The sequence below is a fragment of the Colias philodice genome, chromosome 27, assembly GCF_061535455.1.
Source record: "Colias philodice isolate Cphi_HAF_F1 chromosome 27, ilColPhil1 Martin Lab GWU primary, whole genome shotgun sequence".
In the NCBI taxonomy this organism is placed as follows: domain Eukaryota; kingdom Metazoa; phylum Arthropoda; class Insecta; order Lepidoptera; family Pieridae; genus Colias; species Colias philodice.
This window is the reverse complement of record NC_143112.1, coordinates 5,186,308-5,208,928: the sequence shown is the minus strand read 5'-3', so window position 1 is coordinate 5,208,928 and position 22,621 is coordinate 5,186,308. Positions and strand designations below refer to the sequence as shown.

Here is a 22,621-nt window from a genome sequence, read left to right as displayed (position 1 = left end):
GTACCACAGTATGTACCTAGAATCATCATCACTACATATTACCTAGTATAAAACAAATTCACATTTTCTGTCCCTATGTCCCTATGTATGCTTAAATCTTTAAAACTACGCAACGGATTTTGATCTGGTTTTTTGTAATAGATAGAGTAATTCAAGAGGAAGGTTTTAGTATATAATTTATTAGGTTTTAGACAAAGCGGGCGAAGCCGCGGGCGGAAGCTAGTTATAAGATAAATACATAATAGACCGATGTAAAAAATACTTTTAAAAATAATGAAATTTCAAACAAGCTGCATACTGAAATAACTGTATGTTTGTGTGTAGAAAGACACTATAAAGCATCAGACTGTTGAGTTCTAAATCTATACTAATATTATAAAGCTGAAGAGTTTGTTTGTTTGTTTGTTTGAACGCGCTAATCTCGGGAACTACTGGTCAAATTTGAAAAATTCTTTCACTGTTAGATAGCCCATTTATCGAGGAAGGTTATAGGCTATATATCATCACGCTACGACCAACAGGAGTGGAGCCACGCGGGTGAAACCGTGCGGAGCAGCTTGTTATAATATAAAGCCTTGGTGAAACATTTAAAAATATAAAATTCACATTGTGAAGACTCCGAAACGACTTGCCCGATTGCCATGAAATTTTGTGTGCATAATTGCATATCGGGGTCTAATTTTCAATCCTAAATGATAAGAGTAAGGCAGAAAGTTTGCCAGCTAGTTTGTATTTCTTTTAATCTGATCTTTTGACTGACCGATTGGCTTGGTTGGTAGTGTAGGGTTCGATTCCCACCCAGGGCAAATATTTGTGTGATGACCATCGATGTTTGCAGGGTGTCTGGGTGTTAATCTATACTAATATTATAAAGCTGAAGATTTGTTTGTTTGAACGCGCTAATCTCAGGAACTACTGGTCCGATTTGAAAAATTCTTTCGGTGTTAGATAGCCCAATTATCGAGGAAGGCTTTAGGCTATAATATATCATCACGCTAAGACCAACAGGAGCGTAACCACGCGGGTGAAACCGCGGAGCGCAGCTAGTTATCTATATAAGTATTTATTTATGTCCTGAAATATTAATCTAAAGAGTTGACACACCACTGACCACCATTATATGTACCGTCAGCAAATTCAGCACTTATTAAAACATTTCGTTTACATTAAACATGTTTCAGTTTGGAGCACACACGTAATGAGGCCGGGCGCTCGAGTGATTCGTTAGCGGCTAGCCTTAATTGCGTGTAGGGTCGGCAGAAAAAAAAATATGGAGATATAAAATTAAGGGTACAAACATTAAAAAAGATTTATCGAATTTATATCACTAATTTTGTTGCCGTTGCGTAATATCATTGAGGAGTAAAAGGATGCATTATATCTACCTAATTCAAATTAATCTGATGGTTCAAGCTTATAAATATTGATTGAAAAGACTTCTTGTTAAACATCGATAAAAATATGTCAATTAAAATAAATCGTATTGATAATAATTGTTTATGTTACACCTACATAGTTTAAATTCAACAGAAGATATAAACAACGACTTTCATGCACGCTTCATCAGGTTAAATGAAGTTACGTGAATAAAAATTAACACAATCTAAAACACTTACTTTATACTAATGATACTTACACACAAACTTAGACCGTACCTACTAACATGCTTAAAAAGGACTTTTAATTTTTTTTCATGTTACATTTTTCTGCACACCGTACAGCAGTGGACGTTCCATTACACGGTTGTGAGTTACGAAATTATAAAGTTTAAAGTGAAATGGACGCTATCGGCCAAGTGTGTGTAAATATTAACAAACGTTGATGAATATTCTTGAAAAACAATTTTTAGTTCATTTTTTAGTATGTTGAAAGGGTTTACATTCCTTTACAGGAACGTCATTTCATTAAAATGTTTTAATTTGTAAAGGTATTTAAAAATATATATGTTTGTTATTGAAACCAATTACTTTTTTTATTTAAGATAGCCAGGCATTTGACTGCATCCTACCTGATGGTAAGTAGTGATGCAGTCTATAAATGGGCATGCCTGCCTAGAAAGAGCCTATTCACTCTTACCCTGAACAGATCCGGATTATGGGTTTGTTTAACTTTAACTTTAGGTTACATACATTCAGCATATAATTAACGTATTTGACTCTATAAAATCTTTTCATAATTGTATACAAAACATTTTTATAAATTACTAGCGGTCCGCCCCGGCTTAGCCCGTGGTACATATGAAAAATAGATGTTGGCCGATTCTCAGACCCGATATGCACAGAAAATTTCATGAGAATCGGTCCACCCGTTTCGGAGGAGTATGCAGACTAACATTGTGACACGAGAATTTTATATATATATGTATGACGGCGCGCCGATAATTACTGTACTAAATAATAATTATCTAGTATAGTTGATTTCACGTAGTTAAATTGTTTGTTTTGATTGTCAAAGTATTATGTTGGGTTGCCAGTAATGAAAATATTGTGAAGTAAGGTATAGTACGACATAAAAGAGATGAAATTAATTATTTTGGAACTAATTCGTTTTTCATTACCTGGCAACCCTGAATTGGCAATGTAGCTGTCAAGTTGAATAAAAATTTGTTGTTTTTTTCGTGAAGTGGAGAATTATTGAGATAAAATTGTTATTTAGAACAAGAAATTTAAATAAAAAAGGAGACATCATGAAAAAGGTTAAACGTAGCGGTGTCCGTGATGTGGTGTATAAAGTTTTTATTCGGTCTTTGTCCGAATTTCAAGCTGGAAATTTATTGACTGATTTGGAAAACGTTTACAAACGTACAGCAGAATATACCGGTGAGATTCCATTTATTTTTGCTCAGTACTACGTAAAATAGAATATTCCATTAGTAACAAGTGTTTAATGTATGTATGTATGGCGATTATTACGTTTTCGCAAATTAATTTGAGGTTATTTGTATGTAAACAAAAACTAGTTTTTATAGTGCGACCAGCACAATTTGAGTCAAGAAGTTATATCCAATCCAACCAGCCTCAAATAAAGTACCTAGTTTAGATTTTACTACATAGTATAGTGATAACTGTTTTCATACAGCTATCTATCTATTAATCAATCAAACCATAAGAAAAAAAATCATATTTACTGTATCATATTTACAGATACTGAAGATGCCCCGTACCCTCTTGCCAGTACTTCGAAACAGAGTGATGATCAGTCCTTTGAAGGAGTAGAATATTTAGATTTTGATGAATTATATTAATGTACAAAATTTATCTACAAAAAAAATAAAAATATGTGGTTTTCAAATCGCCTTGTTTTTTTCTACCCGACGGACCCAGAAAGAGGGTAATGTGTTTGAGCTGCATGTATGCTTGTTTGTTTGTATGTTTGATTCTATGTGCGCTTCTGCAGTCTAAACACTTGACCGATTTTTATAAAATAACTAATTCCAAATACATTTAAGTAAAATTTGACCTAGGTAGGTCAATTAAAATACTAATGTATTTTTGTCTTAAATTACACTATTGCTACACTGAAACAATTATAACGGTTTAAATCGCGGTATTTATTTTAGATTATATTATATACATTTTTGGATTTTTATTCTATAGTATCAAGATCGCTTGCGTCGCAGTATCAGTGTTGCTATATGAGCGACGGTGGCGCCCTCATTTATTTTCATCTCTTTTGTGTCGCACTGTAGACACATGACATGATAAAAATAAGAGCGGGTATTCCCGAATAGGGTAGTGGGTTGGCACGATGGTGACAGCTGACGTTCTACTGTCAGTTGTGCACAGAGGCGCACGCGTACTAACCTATTGGCTCTTAATCTGTTTCCATCTTGATTTTTACGGAAAATTGTGAAGTACTGTAAACTTTAATAAACTATCTGATTGGCGTTTGAGAAAATAGTGAGTTTATTTCGGTGTTCCCATCACTACTAAACCACCGCTATGTCTGATAACGGAGATCATACCGCCGAGCCTTCCGACGTTCCGTTATCAGAAGTGGGATTACTCCGTGCATCTCAGGAGCAGCATGCAGCCCACTCAGGTCAGATTGAACAACCTTCTTTAGAAAAAGAGTGCGACCGTTGGAAAACACTGTTTGAATTGCAGCAACGAAGTTTGACAGATTTGATACGGGCAATTCAAGAACCTCGGCTATCTGTATCAAAAATAGCTTTACCCGAATTTAATCCTGACCTTCAGGGTAGCGATGCTCGTGCTTGGTGCGAAACAGTTGACCTATGCTTGCAAAAAAAACCACTTTCCGGTGGAGACCTGATAATAACCATGAGTAAAGCACTCAAAGGAACTGCGGTATCATGGCTAGCACAGTCTAGTTATCCTGGAATAACATGGGCCCAATTAAAGGATCTATTTTTAGCTAGATTCGATTTCGTTGAAACTCCTGCAGCAAACTTATGGCGATTGTTTAATGGAAATCCAAAGGAAGGTGAATGCTTATCCTCTTATGCCTGCCGATTTATGAGTGCAATAATGGCAAGATGGAAATCTTTATCAACGGAACAAATTGCCATTGCTGTTACACTAGCACACGCTGCAAAAATCGACCCAAGATTGCAGAGATTGGCTTTTACAACGGAAATAGACAACCGTATAAAATTACAACAAGAACTTATGGCATTTACGTTTAGAAAAAGAGGACCTCCAGCTCAAGAGCAGGCGACATCAGCTGTAGAAGCAAAGAAGCCGCGTCCCGAAAACTCTCGTAGGTGTTACAATTGCAACAAGTCCGGACACGTGGCTACTGAATGTCGATGGATTGGTAATCGTGATGACACTAAAGCACAAACCGAAACTTCAAGCAACTCTGTAACTCATGCTTCAAAGGAGGGCAGTGCACCGAAGAAGACCATCACTCCAACCTGCTTCAACTGCGGTGAACAGGGCCATATCGCAACGCGGTGCCCCGGCAAGGAGGCGAAATCCAACGAGACTCGAGTGGAACGTCGTGTGGATATCTGCGCCATCAAACCAGTTACTGATCATCTTTCGGACGAAACCGGTGAGAAGTTTTCATTTTGTTTCGATTCTGGTGTCGAATGTTCTTTGATAAGGCAGAGCTTATCAGAACGACTTTCTGGTAAAAGATCATATTATGTTGCAGTGACATTGCTGTGGCTAGGTAACGCTAGTATACATTGTAACACCCAAATTTTATCAACGGTCTCGATTCAAGCCTATACGGTAAAGTTGTTGTTTCATATAGTGCCGGATAGTAGTATTTCGCATGACATAATGGTAAGTAGAGATCTACTCGTGCTATGCCTGAGTGTTATGTTCCCTTGGAGTTTAGCGCTGGGCTAGAAGTCCCTGTCAACCAGGCCGCGTCAGAATGCGCCAGTGACGGCAATGGTGAGTTAATTAGTTATCTTTAGAGTTTATCACTATTTTGATAGTACCAGTTAGCCTAAGTGGCGAATACAAGCCTGTGTGGCTTTTCATAACTATGCGATGCGTAGCCTGTGTGGCAGTTGCAAGCCTGTGTGGTATTTTAAGAGCCTGTGTGGCAGTGTTAGAAGCCTTTGTGGCAATGGGAGCCTGTGTGGCAGATAAGAGCCTGTGTGGCATTGTTAGAAGCCTGTGTGGCAGTAAGGGGCCTGTGTGGCAGTAAGGGGCCTGTGTGGCAGTTAGGAGCCTGTGTGGCAGTAAGGGGCCTGTGTGGCAGTTAGGAGCCTGTGTGGCAGTTAGGAGCCCGTGTGGCTGCTTGGAGCCTGTGTGGCAGTTTGTAGGCTGTGTGTGATAACTTATGACGATTTATAGTCTGTGTGACACTCAAAATATTGCGTAGTTTGTAATTAAGCTTATGTGACGTAATTGGACTTATATTGCGCTTTTGAACTGTGTGCCTAGTTTTGAGTGTGACCCACTTTGGTCAGGATGCTCGAACGGTGCTTGATGTAAACCGTTCTCGTTTGCCTGTTTACAGATGGTGTAGATGAGCGAAATGACTCCACACACGAGGACGTGTGAATATGCAGGACGGCCGTGACGGCGCGCCGATAATTACTGTACTAAATAATAATTATCTAGTATAGTTGATTTCACGTAGTTAAATTGTTTGTTTTGATTGTCAAAGTATTATGTTGGGTTGCCAGTAATGAAAATATTGTGAAGTAAGGTAGACACATGACATGATAAAAATAAGAGCGGGTATTCCCGAATAGGGTAGTGGGTTGGCACGATGGTGACAGCTGACGTTCTACTGTCAGTTGTGCACAGAGGCGCACGCGTACTAACCTATTGGCTCTTAATCTGTTTCCATCTTGATTTTTACGGAAAATTGTGAAGTACTGTAAACTTTAATAAACTATCTGATTGGCGTTTGAGAAAATAGTGAGTTTATTTCGGTGTTCCCATCACTACTAAACCACCGCTATGTCTGATAACGGAGATCATACCGCCGAGCCTTCCGACGTTCCGTTATGTATAAGATAAGATTTTATGTATGTAGTTCCATTGAAACTTTACAAGTAAAGCCAAGAGTTATAGCTAGCTTGTTAGTTCATTAAATAGCATATTATCATTTAAGTTATGACTTCCTTTCATGATCATTAAATGTGGAGACTAATGTAATTATTATTTATATTCGTCACAATTATAACAATTAATGACAATTTCAAACAATTAACATTAATTTTGCGAACATTTTTTTAATTCTTATGAGTCATAACAATTCGATTTTTTGTTGATAATAATCAATAAATAATAAACAATAATGCATTAAAATAATTAAGTTACATATGCACAAATATTCCCTTGACAGTTTTGCCATTTTTACTACTACTTATAAGTTTGTACTATTGAAAATTACCATAGTAGGTAGTTTTAACTATAGTAGTACCTATCATACAATATTTATTTATATTCACATTTCATTTCTGGAATTGTAACATAATATAACTTATTTCGGTACTTTTAAATCGGACCCAGACTTGACTCCTCTCAAATCTCCCCTAGACGGAACTTAATCACGTCACTTAAACCTTAATCCGTATCGTAAATCTAAGTAAAAGTCAATCGAAATTTTTGAACAATTTTTTTTTGTAGGTACAAAAAAGTTTTTTTTACAAATGTATAAAAAATAAAAAAATATACAGCCGTTAATAGAACTACCAACATTGAAAAAGAATAAGGTCCATAAGTCCATACTCCATAGTACCTACTCTTGTTATCATATTATGTGCATAATATGCAAGTCGATTATACTACACTAGCTACGCTCCGCGGTTTCACCCGCGTGGCTCCGCTCCCGTTGGTTTTAGCGTGATGATATATGTATAGCCAATAGCATTCCTCGATGAATGGGCTAACACCGAAAGAATTTTTCTGTAGTTCCTGAGATTAGCGCGTTAAAACAAACAAACTCTGCAGCTTTATAATATTAGTATAGATTATTGTATTACCTACACAAAATGTATTTTATTACTCATTATTCTAACAAAAAACAACTTTCCTCTCCATAATTTCCCTATCCCTAACACCACTTTCACATTTAAACCTTCAAGTAACCCTCAACGAAAAGTAACATTAATATAATAAAATTAAATAAGAAAGACTCCGAAACTAATTCACTTGTACATTTTTCAAGAATTATATCTGAGTACTGGATTCGAGTTCAAAACAGCATTTCTTCAATTTTTACGGGGAAATTAAAAACAAACGCACTTACAATCTTTTATGCTGATCGTACTTGGGTTTTATTTTAATTTGAACCTTAAGTGTAGGTGTTAAGGCAGGTTTTTGGGTGGCAATTGAAAGATTTTGCGTGGTTTACTGTGTGGTCCAAGTTATAAGATACTAGAGATTATTATGATTGATTAATTATTTAATTTTAGATATCTGTAATAGCGGCATTTTTTTAAAGAAAATGGATTTTCTTTTAAATAACGAGTTTCATGATAATTATTAATTATCATTACTTTTAGGTTTGTATCAAATGAAATATTTTGATCCATTCCTACTGTATTATTATTATATGAAATCAAAAGAGATTACTTTTGTTGAAAAAAAAGCTTTACTTTCGCTTTTTATTATAGCCCTATAATAAATTACAATGATCTATAATTATTGTACTAAACAGCAAGCAAACCAGCGGGCTAATAGTAAACAAAAAAAAAATTTAAACGATAGCAAAGATCCCACCAACATTCTATAATATCAACTCAATATAATCACACAAAACATACTAAAAACTACAACTAAACCGCTACCATTTCAACCTTAAACCGCAAGCAAAACCAGGGGTTGCGCAAAGCTCGTAAACATGTCGAGTTTAGTACACCCTACCCTTAGCAGGGGTAGCTATCATGGTGATAACATCGTGGAGCAAACACGGGGTACAGTCATAGTGTTACAATTCGTAAGACAAATAATTACAGTACCTATGACAATACTACAAGTAGTTTTTAAGTTTAAAAAAGTTTGTTTGCCGAGCACACGTGTCAGAAGTGAATCTTCTTTGGCAAGATTCGAAGATACCAAAATCGTCGCCTTACTCCATGACGTGACGGTATTGCCATGACGCGACCTTTAAATTTTACTCTCAACGCGCCTAAATAAGATTCACTTCAAAAATACGCTATGAATTGGTAAATTTCCGTCGTTTTTGGAAATGAAATTTCCAAAAAATGAAATTGTTGAATGTGATAGGTACTTCAAGTAGTTAAGATACGAAGTTAAGAGTTCGCTTTATTCAGAGTAATTAAATAAATAAATCTTTATTTGTCAAAAACATTAATTACTTAAAAACTATGCAATTATTAAAATATAGGGCATAAACGCGAGCTTTCATAAAATAGATTTATCATAATTGGTTCGCCCAAAAAAAGTAAAATAAATGGTAGAACACCTAAAACAACTAGGCATTCAAATGTTAAACCTTTTCCTGTGTCGAAAATAAATAAACTTAAAATATATTGTACAACTAGTATTTAGGAGCATATATACATATTATGTTTTTGTAAAAAGGCCCAGTTTAAATAAAAAGAAGGCCAAAATATCACAGTGCAGTAAATAACTAGTTACTTTTTCTCGTATTACACGTACGAAACATAATTAAAAAACTACTGTAGCGCAAAATATTAATCTTAACATTTTCATTACAAAGCTTGTGTTATTATATGGTACAAGTAGTTATTAGAACGACGAAAACTAGACCTAAAAAGTATGAATTAATGTCTTTAAAATGTCTTTTATTACATCCACTCATGTTTATAGGTTTAATTAATTTTTAATTTTAATTTTTGTTTTTTTTTTGTTTTAGTTTTGTTGAATTACTTTTAGGTAATTATACCTTTTAACTTTTAACACTTCAAAGGCAATTTGCAGTGGCAATATCAGCATTAAAATAAATGAAAATAAAAAGGAAAAATGTAGAAAAAATCTCAATCTCATCGTCATAGTAGAATAATGTGTATTTTTTCATAGTAGGTACATTGTATATACAAATTATCTTTACCTACAAATCTAGGCTATATAATGTACTAGCGGTCCGCCCCGGCTTTGCTCGTGGTACATGTTTACGTTTTATTTCCATAAGAACCATCCTCGTACTTCAAGGAATAGTATAAAAAAATAATTATCGAAATCGGTCCGACCGTTCACGCGTGATGCCGTGACGAAGAGAAATATGGATTCATTTTTATATACAGAGATTTAACTGTGGGTACAAAATTTCATAGAAATCAATGAACTGAATAACATCTACTATCCAGGAATTCAAAATTATTTTAAGTTTTATATAATTTATCTATTATGCAACAGGACAAACTTTTATGGAGAAGAACCATAATATTTAACAAAAAAAACATTCCTCATTACCAGATTAACAATCTCCATACAAGTAAAAACTTAGTTAAAAATGTAAAAAGCTTGCCTTGTTAAAGTATCTTGTTATTTCCTCTTTCCGTAGCCGAGTTCAAAATGGCGGAAACGCCTAAGCTTTGAGCATCTCTCATGTCTTTATTCATAAGAATCTCACAATTATAAAGATTTTTAAGATGTGAAGTTTATTTTACAGTCTATATTTTAGATCGTGTTAGTTACACCACTTATAACTCAAGAACGGATGAACAGATTATGATTTTTGGTTGGAATGTCTCCGCTTGGTTTCGTAATACAAATTTGAAAACTTGAAAAAAATATAAGAATTCTTCATAAATGAGTTCAATTATCAAACTAAAGTTTAAACCAAAGTTAAATTATTCGCATTGCTCAGGTAAACTTAAGTTTAATCTACAATTGAAATTATCTGAAACAGCTAAATGTATAGATAAGGGTGCTTTTTCACCAATAATGTGCGAGTATGTATAGCGAGGAATGTGTTTGAAAATAGCCAATATGATCGCTTCAAACGCTTCAAACTTCAAACTAAATGAAGCTAAAGCTATATGATTGGTTATTTACAAACACTCGCTACACATACTCGCACATCATTGGTGGAAAAGTCTTCTTAAACTCGGCTCTTTATCGGAATTACATTTAGGGCCGATTTTTGCTTGGATATGCTTGGATAAAACTTATCCGTCCAATAAAGTATTACACGATAATATTAAAATGTCACGTAAGCTGTCAAATACGGGCAATTAGAATACGTTTTTATAATGGTAGTTTTATACATTACTAGCGACCCGCCCCGGCTTTGCACGGGTGCAATGCTGATACTAAATACACTACAGAAAAACTGTGAACGTTGTATATAAAAACATAGCGGCCCGGCCGGCCGGTACCGCCGCAAACGCTACGTCCCGCAATTTTTAAATCTGTAATATCTTCGAAAATATTCACTTAAATCATACGGTGTAAAGTGCCATATAGATCTATATTAAATGAACAATGTATTCAAGGTATTTAATTGGTTAAGGATTAATGCTGTATTGGTGAAAATCGCTTCGAAAATTAGCTATTATTTGTCGTAAAAAGTAAATGACAAAAAAATGTTATTGTGGGTTATCCATAAGAGATAGACATATACCATCGCGGACTTTTCTGTAGACCTTTTCAATGTGTATAATACTTAGTACATTATTTTGATAAAACTCGTAGGGTTCAGCCTGCGTTTGCAATATAAGCGGAAACAATGTAATTTTTTACGACATCACATTAGAAACCTCAAAAATAACAGTACTTTTCCACTATTTAATGGATGTTATTATACATATAAACCTTCCTCTTGAATCACTCTATCTATTAAAAAAAACCGCATCAAAATCCGTTGCGTAGTTTCAAAGATTTAAGCGTACAAAGGGACATAGGGACATAGGGACAGGGAAAGCGACTTTGTTTTATACTATGTAGTGATTCGACGAATAAGTTTTAACCAAGGATTGAAAAATCAGCCCTTAAAAACATTAGAAATATGATATGACAATTATGAGCGACATCTATACTAACATTATAAAGCTGAAGAGTTTGTTTGAACGCGCTAATCTCGGGAACTACTGGTCCGATTTGAAAAATTATTTCGGTGTCAGATAGCCCATTTATCGAGGAAGGCTATAGGCTACATATCATCACGCTAAGACCAACAGGAGCGGAGCCACGCGAGTGAAACCGCGCGGCACAGCTAGTAAAAAATAACTAGAAACGGGAGCTTTACCACGGCGCGAAACTCGTAATATCCTAGTAATTTCTTTTAGTCCTATAAAACATTCTAAAGCTCTTTTACGGTTAATTGGAGCAGCAGTTAAGGCTATAATTAAGTAGGTCAGAACTCAGGATGAAAAGGATGTAAAATGAAATAAAATCTTAAATACTGAGGAAAAAGGAAATACGGGTTCATTTATATTTTAACTATATGTTACACTCGACTTCGTTTTCTGTACGTGGCTCTTTTAATTCACAAAATTATTCGCAGAATTAAACTTAATTTTTTACTATAACAAAAGAGATGTTAAGATGTAAGACTTTAAGAAGAGAGCGTACTCCTCCCTCAAAGGCCGGCAACGCAACCACAGTACTCCAGAGTCTGTGGTTGTTCATGGGCGGCGCCAATCATCTCAGCTTTCTGTACGATGACGCGCAAGCTCGTTTGCCGACCTATACTAAAAAAAAAAAAAAGATGTTTTATAAAACCGGTTCCACACCGCGCGTAATCACGCGTAACAGTATTTTTTTTCATAATTAAAACCCTACACTAACTTCTTCTACAAGAAACAACACTGACTTTCCTATCTCCAAGTTTCTTCTTCAAAAAATAGCACATACTTTCTTATCTCCAAGTCATGTTTATGAAAAAGAAACCTTTACACAGACTAAACAGAAATAAACGAATTTACGTAACTACCCGCATTAACGAAAACGATCGCCGCTAAAACAAAAACACCTTACCCATTCACATTAACCTTTTACCTTCTGTGAACATTCTCAATAGTTCTAAAAAGAAAGAAAGAAAAGGTATTTATTGCCAATATCAATTAAATGAATACATGATTATAGAAATTTAAATACAAACGTTTTCCTCAGCTAAATGCTCAATGTGTTCGATTTTACGCGAGTATTATACATTTAGAAATTAAAGACTTAACGGATTTTGGACGCGATTTTTCATTATATTATTAGGCCAGTGTTTAGAACATAATTAAATATACATCTACAGTAATATATAAAAAACAAAAAACAATATAGCATATTCATATCGCGACCGAGCCTTGCCCTGTACATTTTTTAAAGTACATAAAATACATTTTTGTCTCCACCGGGAATCAAATCGTTCTACACCTTAATCACTGCACCAAAGCTTTCTCGATAGTTCTAGAACATCCCAATTAGAGACAGGTGAGCGTTCATGCCGCAGGTTTTTGTTGAAACTTCTCATTTACTAAGAGCCTGGCTAATTTCGAAAAACGTCGAGTTCACCGATCTACGGGGAGCCGCTTTTAGTTCGGAATAGAATCTGCGTGGATACGTGCTTTTTATATTTTGATGGGGATTGGATTCTATTGTTATGACATATTCTAGGAGAATAAATGTTGTGGTGACCAATTTAGAGATTAGATCCGTTTTAAGGAAAGTGAAACTGATAAGTATTATTTTTATTGTCTTAACTGCTGTATTACTAATTAATAATATTAGTTTACCTAAAGATATTCTAAAAGGACATATGCTACGTTTTCGCAAAAAAATTGAGGTTAAATTGGAATACTATCGCACAAAAACCTTAAAAAAACAAACCTTTGCTAATATTTTTATAAAAAAAAAGTACCTCAACAATGCATTAACGACAAACCAAATTCTTCAACGCCCACTGATTATCGAGAGTCATTATTTTTTGTTAATTATTTCCCATCCCCTGCTGTTATTTTTTACCTGGTTTTGTTCATGTTTTATCTTAATTTAGAACCCAATTTTTTAACTTCAGCAATAACTAACAGAATATGATTAATTTCAATTTTTTTTAATAGTTATAGGTCAAACAAATATTGACGTGCTTTTTTCGTGTTCTACTAATAACGAACAAAATAAACCTACTCTATCCATACTTATATTATAAATGCGAAAGTAACTCTGTCTGTCTGTCTGTCTGTTACTCAATCACGCCTTAACTACTGAACCAATTTGCATGAAATTTGGTATAGAGATATTTTGATACCCGAGAAAGGATATAGGATAGGTTTTATCCCCGAAATCCCACGGGAACTATGCGGGTTTTTCTCTGACTGCGCGGGCGATGCCGCGGGTGGAAAGCTTTACTAGCTTTCCACCCGTAATAAATAGTATTTTTATTCGTTTTGAAACACTATTTTTCTTAATAATTTCTCACAAGCATGTAAGAAACCCTGAAATACGTAGTAAAAAGAAGACGAACCAACATTAATATATAAAGATACGGTCACTGCAGATGTCCGTAATCAAGAGGTATCATTAAGGGTTCTTACATACTGTAACCTTAAATAAATATAAAAAAGAACCTCCGACGTTTTTGCGACCATCTGACAAAAAAAAATACGCACAAAACAACAAAACAACAACAAAACAGTTTTTTCGAACATCTATGAAAAATACTGATACACAAAAAACTGCCACACTTAAACCGACCACTTAAATCGCTAAAAGCTACCAATGTCAAGTATTATTTACATCACGATTTTTCGGAGGTAGTTATAACTTCGATACATTGTTCTATGGAAACATTGGTAGGTACCTCTTATTAAACAAGTGAAATGTATCACCTTATGACGTATGGATGGATGGATTTCACTTCTGTTTCGGTAAGTAGCGTTTTTATACCGTATTTTTATTATTTTATACTTTTAAAGGTGCTATAGCACAGAATAAATAATAGTACTACGTAGCTATAGTATCGAGTGCCGTAAGTCTCATAAGTATATCATAATTTTGCGGTTCTAACATTTTGTCATCATGTTTTCTTGCTTTTAAGCACGAAATTCATACCTAATTCTTTCTTGAGTAAATTTGTCGATCTATTTATAATTTTAACAAAAACGAACCAATACTCGTATTCACGAGTCACGACCCAACTTTCCATTTCATAACCACTGAACTATAACCATATAGCAAAGTAAAACAACCACATACTCAATACCAACATAACCGCAGGTTAACTTAAAGAAAATTAAAATGGCGCAGATATTAAAATACATATATTTTTCCATTCACTAGATCCCATCAGCACATGCATTACGCTTTACATTAAAAACTTCATTATATAAATGTACCTTTACATTGCAGTTACTGGAAAATTATTCTTCGCAAATACGATGGTTTTTTTCTTCTATATTCCTATTTGAGTAATAGTTTTGCGTGCGACTTTGTTTAGAAACATATGACGTAACGAATACATTTTTTCGAGTGCCATAATAATTATAATTAATCTTATAACTAAGCTAATATTATAAGCCTGAGAAGTTTGTATGTTTGAACGCGCTAATCTCAGGAACTACTGGTCCGATTTGAAAAATTCTCTCGGTGTTAGATAGCCCATTTATCGAGGTAGGCTATGGGTTATATATCATCACGCTAAGACCAACAGGAGATGAGCACTGCAGGTAAAACCGCGGGGCACAGCGTATTTTGGAGCCAAAAGTTCATTTTTTTAATTACTATCCCATCCCAGCAAACGTTCGTTCTTACTCTTAACACTCAGGGGGATTAAAAATAAATGTCCGATTCTCAGACCTACCCGATAAGCACACACAATTTCATGAGAATCAGTCCATCCGTTTCGGAGGAGTATGGTAAATAACATTGTGACACGAGAATTTTATATATCTAGAGAAGTCATATATAGAAGATAAATATAGATAAAATGATGCCCCTTCTGTAAAATATCGATGATTCAACAAATGAAATACATAGATGAATGAAGCAATTTTTTGCTATCAGAATAATACCTGAAAAGGAATTGAAATATACATATATATTTTGCAATTGGTTATTGATAAATAAAAATATCTAGTACAGTATATTATAACTATAAGCTTTTGTTTCTGGAAAAAAAATATTTTCCCCATATAATTTTCAATCATTTTCATTGACTTTCCTCTCGTATGACGATTCGATGCGTGATTTTATATTACCTACTTGTTTTCTTAACCCATTGAGCCCCGAACGGCCCGATCGGTCCACGACACAATATAATATAATATTTTCTATTGTGTCTGTTATTCCGGGGAATGAGTTATTAATAAATGATCTATTCTACAATAAAATACGTGTTTAATTAGAAAAACTAGTTCCTGAGATTAATAATAAACAAAATAACTCAATAACGTACCTACATATATAAATAAATAAATATTTCAGGACAATTTTCACACACGGCACGATCTGATCCCATACTAAGCTTTCGCTTGTATTATGGAAACCAGATGTCTGATAAACATACATATATAATTTTAAATAAATACTTTTATAGATAATAATTAACACCCAAACAGAGCAAACATCTACGTTCATCACACAAATATTTGCCCCGGGTGGGAATCGAACCCACGACCTCTGGCTTAGAAGGAAGGGCCACTACCCACCAAGCCTACCGGTCAGTCAGTCATATACAACGATGAAATTCAAGAAAACTTTTGAAATCGGTCCTCATCTTTCTGAGGTTACCGCGTTCAAACATACAAACTCGCCATTTTTATAATCTTAATATCTTAATATATATAAATCTCGTGTCACAATGTTTGTCCTCAATGGACTCCTAAACCACTTAACCAATTATAATAAAATTCGCACACCATGTGCAATTCGATCCAACTTGAGAGATAGGATAGTTTAAACATGTAGGTACCACGGGCGAAGCCGGGGCGGGCGGGCTAGTAGTAGTATAGATATTAATAAGTTACATCACACAAGTGTTATTCACACAAATCTGTTGTCTGTTGTATTAATCAAATTCGCTGATGCAGCGTAGTGTCGAGTGCCTATTGTTTTATAATTGTAATATCAGATGACATTAGCTGTAAATAAAAATAATTGTGTATTGTTCTTGCAGTTGGCAGTTGTTTTGTTAATAATATTATTTTATTTGTATGATCGAGTTTTTAAGAACCTATAGGTAGGAACTTAACCCGCCATTGGTGACCTCATATGTCTGTGAGACCGGGCAGTTAAAGAAACCCAAATATTTTTGTCACCGTTTATCGAATTGCACTGTGGTTTCGAGTAGCTTATTATTTCGCGCCCCCTACCCTACCCCTACCCCACGACAGCGACGCGGGCGCACGTTACTGAGTTTTGGCCCCAACCCGGTGCGTGAGACCGGCGTCACCAACTAAGTAAGTAAAATGGTTATTGTGTATTTTTTTTATTTTACTTATTTTGATAAAGCTATTGTTGTAATTTATAGTTTAATCATATAATTCTATTATTAGTAAGCGTTTTGCTAGATTTGATCGATATTTTACAAGAAATTCCGTGTTTTTTGTTCAAATTGTGAACACTGTTTCAGCATGTCTTACGAAAGTAATCAGTGTCGTCTCGAGGCTCTTTTGCAAGAAGCAGTATCTGATGAGGACAGATTACAAACGTCATCGGAAAGTGAATCTGGAAGTGACTTCGAACCAGATAATTTCGAACCAGATCGCACGTAGTACCAATAACTTGCTCTAGTTGTTTGGCTGTTGAAGATGAGTGATTTTAGTATTGTATATATTTTTTTTTTGGTCGAAGTATTACCATTTATGTTACTTCATTTTATGTTTTCAGTGTCATAAGACTGACTAAGCCTAATTTTACTGTTAAATAATTAAGATTGATGCTTTATTTTTGAGTTTTAAAAAAACTTTGTTAAAATACTTGACAATTTTAGTTATTTCAAAGATGTTGTCTTATGCTAATAAAAGAGATTTGATTTATTAAATACCTATGTTTTATTGACAATAAAAGATCAAATTTTATATCTATCCCAATGAAAAGTAGCATGAACCGTAAATTACAGATAAACTCGTAGTCAAAAACCCCGGTGCGTGAGACCGTGGTCACCAACGCTGTAAGTCAAATTCACGTCACCAATGGCGGGTTAAAAGTTTGTTTTGTATGTTTAATAATTAATTTTAATGCTAAAACGGCTGTGTAGATTTTATATTCTAAAATACGATTAACAATAGATAAGCATTAAAATTCGATACTTGGTACTAGGGATGTAACGATACCGATACCGATACCGATATATCGGCCGATATATCGGCCTTGCCGATATATCGGTATCGCCGATAATAAATCAACCGATACCGATATTTTTTTATTAAATTCTTTCTTTTCTTTTATGTTTTTGCATTGTATTCATTCATATTGTTTTATTTCTGTTTCTGTAATAGTGTTAAGTAAGAGCGGAACCTCCTGACACAAGCATTTTATTTGGTTACTAGGAGTGTTCCAATCACAAAGGAGATTGCCCAAGTTACTATGGCACTTGGTATCGCAATCAAACTTATTGTGTCAAGATGAAATATAGCTCAATTTAAAGCTTGATGTTAGTACTTTTAGAAACGATTAAAGTTTTTATGTAAATAAGCCGCAGTTCGCGACAATAAAAATAAAACAATAGTGTTATTCAACACTTTAAAAAAATACTTTATCGAGTTTAAACTAAATATGAACGTTAAGTTTTACATTTATTACATAGGTAATATTTTAATTTACAAGACAAATGTGAAAAGTAAATCGTAATAAACATTATTTCAAAATAAATAACGTCGAACAATGCGTCGAACACAATGACAGATGACGCAGGACGCTAGCAAGAGAGATAGATATATGTGTCAAAACAAAAACTTTTACTTTTATTTGTATTTATTCGGTATAATTACGACTTAATAGTGATAAATATGATCATTATAAATACAAAAAAGTTTGGAAAATCCAAAAGTGCACGACTCATAATGCTCATTTAATTATGAAATATATATAAAAAAAAAACTTATTGTAGTTTTCGTTTTTTATTAATTGCAATTAAACGACACTGAATTAATTAATCATTCGCATTCAGTGACCTACAATCGTCGATTAGAATATTTAAAAAAAAAATTTAACTCAAATTATGGATTTTTTCACAAGTTATAGTGTTTTCAGGTTTCACACATGACGGACAGGAAAATTTTTTGACCTATTTCGGTGTTTATAATAGTGTGTATAATGATCATAATGTGTCATAAGTGATCATACATGTTTCAAAACACAAACTTTTACTATTATTTCAATTTATCCGGTATAATTAAGACTTAATAGTGATACATATGATCATTAAAAATACAAATAGGAATTAACAATATCACGAATACGTGGCACAACTAAAATTTTACCGATACCACCCGTGGTCATTCTCCTTTGTTTATGTAAAGGAAATAAATAAATAATTTTGAATTTTTTTAATTTTTAACGTGATAACGTTTCAAAATCGTTTTAGTCGGGTGACATGTTCATAAACTTGTGTCACACCAAAACCTCACGAGCGCGATCGCAGGTATAACGAGAGAGAGACGGACCGATCTCCCGTTTCATCTCGAGCGCTGCCACTGCATTATGTTATCACGTAAACATCTCGATCGTAAACCTACTTTACAAACAACCAATTTTTTTGATATCAAATAATTCAAAAACCCGCGCCCAATGAACGATGCGGGAGGCCGCCCGCGCGTGCGCACTTTGTTTTCTGAAAAAACTCTACCAATAGTAAACTTTTATTAGGTACTGATTGTATGTGTATTACTTAAAGTTTAACTGACTTCGTAAAATAATAATACTAAAATAAATGGTTTTGTTGTTTTTTGATTTGGCATTTTTATTTAAAAGAATACGATTAACAGTTGTCTCTGTTAAATGTTGGTAACTTTTTATGCATAATTCACTATTTATTTTTCTACCAAGCCATCGATATCGGTATCGGTATCGGTATCGCCGATACATTACTACAAATATCGGTATCGGTATCGTATCGGCAAAATCATGTATCGTTACATCCCTACTTGGTACATTAGGTTTAATCACGAAAATTAAAATAAAAAGTGCTTAACAAGTAAAGAAGCCTATTGAAGTAGTTGGTTAAATAATATTGAAATTTGTTTTTATTTTATTTATTTGTTTCACAAAAAAACAGCTTCAAAACTTTGATTGAAATTATCTTCAATTTAAATAGATAGAGAAGCTAAAACGAAAAATACTCAAAGAATTCCTTTTTACCGAGTAAAGGACAAAGATCCAACTCCAATTCCAATAACAACTAAATTAAATTAGATAATTTAAAACTGTAATCCATTACTAACAAAACAAACAACAATTTAAGATAATTCCAGACACAATCTAGTGCTTTAGATTTTAGGTTCCACTCGAAACTTGGTATTAATTTTAATTTAGTACGTCTGGGTTCAGTCTAGCTTCTGTTTTAGGGTAGTTCTCGAGGGGTGCGTGATTTATTTTAGTGCCATGAGTCATTAGTGTTTTAAACTAATATGTGTGGACTTTAAAAATTATTTTACACTAGCTGTGCCCTGCGGTTTTACCCGCAGTTCTCTACTCCTGTTGGTCTTAGCGTGATGATATATAGCCTATAGCCTTCCTCGATAAATGGGCTGTGTAACACCGAAATAATTTTTCAAATCGGACATATAGTTCCCGAGATTAGCGCGTTCAAACAAAAAAACTCTTCAGTTTTATAATATTAGTATAGATTTAATTTATAGCTATACTGTGGCTATCAGTGGCTATACTTATACTGGATTACGGAATAGTCGTAAATCGTAATTTCAAATGACAGGTAAATTAAGCTAAGAACTTTTTCGGGAAAATATCTACACATGAAATAAAAAAAATCATTTCGGAAGCAACAATCACGTCATGACATTTTAAAACATAGTAAAAGATAGTAAATATTAAATGTACAATAGACCGTATGTATTATTTTTTTTATTTGCATAAACGTGAGTGACTCCTTCAGCGTAGTATCTTCTTTTTACTGTTTTTCTTTCAGCAAACCTGTATAACCTTTTGTTCTTTTCTTTTTGTATCAACCAACTCCTGAAAGAACTATCTATAACAAATGATTATCAACTTATATTTTACTAGCTTTCCGCCCGCGGCTTCGCCCGCGTTTTCAAAGAAAAACCCGTTCCCGTAGGATTTCCGGGATAAAACCTATCCTATGTCCTTTCTCGGGTATCAAAATATCTCTATACCAAATTTCATGCAAATTGGTTCAGTAGTTAAGGCGTGATTGAGGAACAGAAAGACAGACAGAGTTACTTTCGCATTTATAATATTAGTATGGATTAAGTTTCGATCATTTGTTTGTAATCCTAAACCAATATATCTACCAAGGAAGGTATGAGGTAAGGATATACTTACATATTAGTGATCAATATATCCAATTAACGTGAGTTCACTTGCACAGTACCTGGTTGAAAGCATTAATAATCCTTTGTCATTTCACTATGAAATCTCACTATCTAGGTATCTTATATCTAGTAGGTATCTAGGTATATACCCAAATTTTAGTCTGTATTCCTTTACAACGTAGAAAAAGACAGACAGATAGATAGGTACGTGACATGAATATTAACATAAACTGTCTGTTAAAGTTAAAGTTAGATAAATAAATAAAAATACTTTATTGTACACACAGATGAAGTTGACAGAAAGACAATAAAAATCAGCACAAGAGGTGTACAGTAGGCGGTCTTATCGCTCATGAGCGATTTCTTCCTGACAACCCAAAAGCAAAGGAGAGCTGGGAAGTAGGAGAGTAGGCGTGGTACAATAGATACATAATAGATATAATATTTTGTCCTATGGATTAAAAAAATCGTGATTTTCCCGGATAATCTCCAACAGGTATGTGTACCCATTTTTAAGGAGTGCATAAGTACCTATTTCCGTACATAAATAAATACATATATGAAAATAAAATTCTCTCTAATCGCACGGAAAAAGTTGCGGTTGTTAACCATAAACCAGTAGGTATGTGTTACAACTAAAAAGTCCCTTATGGTACCAAGGTCACAGAGAAGTGAGAACCCATATTGTACCTTGCTTCATTTCTTTCCAACGTTACATTTCGAAGAACCGACACAGTCGAGTTACGACTTCACTTCGAAGAATATTATTTTTCCATGGAACGAACCGATTTAGCTAAATCTCTCTTTGTTGCGTTTGCTATTGTCAGGTTTGTATGAAAGGAAAAATTAAGGGAGTTGGATGGAAAGCTACGAATAAAATCCGTGTTGAATCATAGATACTTGAAAACTTAATCGATATAAATCTATAGTAATATTATAAAGCTGAAGAGTTTGTTTGTTTGAACGCGCTAATCTCGGGAACTACTGGTCCGATTTGAAAAATTCTTTCAGTGTTAGATAGCTCATTTATCGAGGAAGGCTATAGGCTATATATCATCACGCTAAAACCAACAGGAGCGGAGCAATGCGGGTGAAACCGCGGAGCACAGCTAGTACGATCATATTAAAACTACGCGTTTTTATAGTTCGTGTGTACGACAATGTCGAGTCAGGTAATTTAATAAATAGTTTATAGTACCTACGTATTAAATAAAAAAAACCGATCACTATTTCAAAATTAAGTTTTCTTAAATACAATTAACATTAGTAGTGACCATGTAGGTAGTTGCAGACCATAATAAAAGTTATTTCACTTAAATTATGTAAAATTTACGAAGACAGAAGAAGCACAATGGCTTGTATTTATACTCTAGAACCCCCCCTTTAGTAATGTTGCACAATAAAATTATATTTAAGGGGCCCTGCTCCGAAATGTATGTTTCTAAATCATGGTTTTTGGATAGAAATCATCATATTTAAAATCCTAAAAAAATATATAGCACAGATAAACGTTTGATCTAGTGACTTTTTTGGATAAAAACACAATATTAAACATTTGACTCGATCAAAAAAAAATCAGAAGTAACATCGATTTTAAAAGCATAATCAGTTTTATGAGAATTAGGGGAACGCTATGTTTATGAAAATTTGACATTTCATTTACTAATCAGGTTTTACAGGGAAGTTTTTGGATAGATTTTTAATTTAGCCCTTATTTTTTTCTATATAAAATATAATACGTAAAATGCGACTCGCGCGCACCACGTCAGTGCAGCCAGAGTCCAGCCGGACGTTATCGAGGGAGGACCTGTGCTA

General features: G+C 34.1%; 1 protein-coding gene and 2 long non-coding RNA genes across 3 annotated transcripts in view; 2 read left to right on the top strand and 1 right to left on the bottom strand.

Moving 5' to 3' along the window:
- Positions 1-22,621, top strand: part of LOC149476629 (uncharacterized) — a 444,465-nt gene that overhangs the window by 184,790 nt on the left and 237,054 nt on the right. The window lies entirely within an intron of this gene.
- LOC149476635 (tyrosine-protein kinase-like otk) overlaps positions 1-22,621 on the bottom strand; it is a 65,153-nt gene that overhangs the window by 35,660 nt on the left and 6,872 nt on the right. The window lies entirely within an intron of this gene.
- LOC149476636 (uncharacterized) lies at positions 16,678-17,337 on the top strand. Its single transcript, XR_016317824.1, has 2 exons — positions 16,678-16,753; positions 16,927-17,337. It is a non-coding gene; the product is annotated as an uncharacterized LOC149476636 (long non-coding RNA).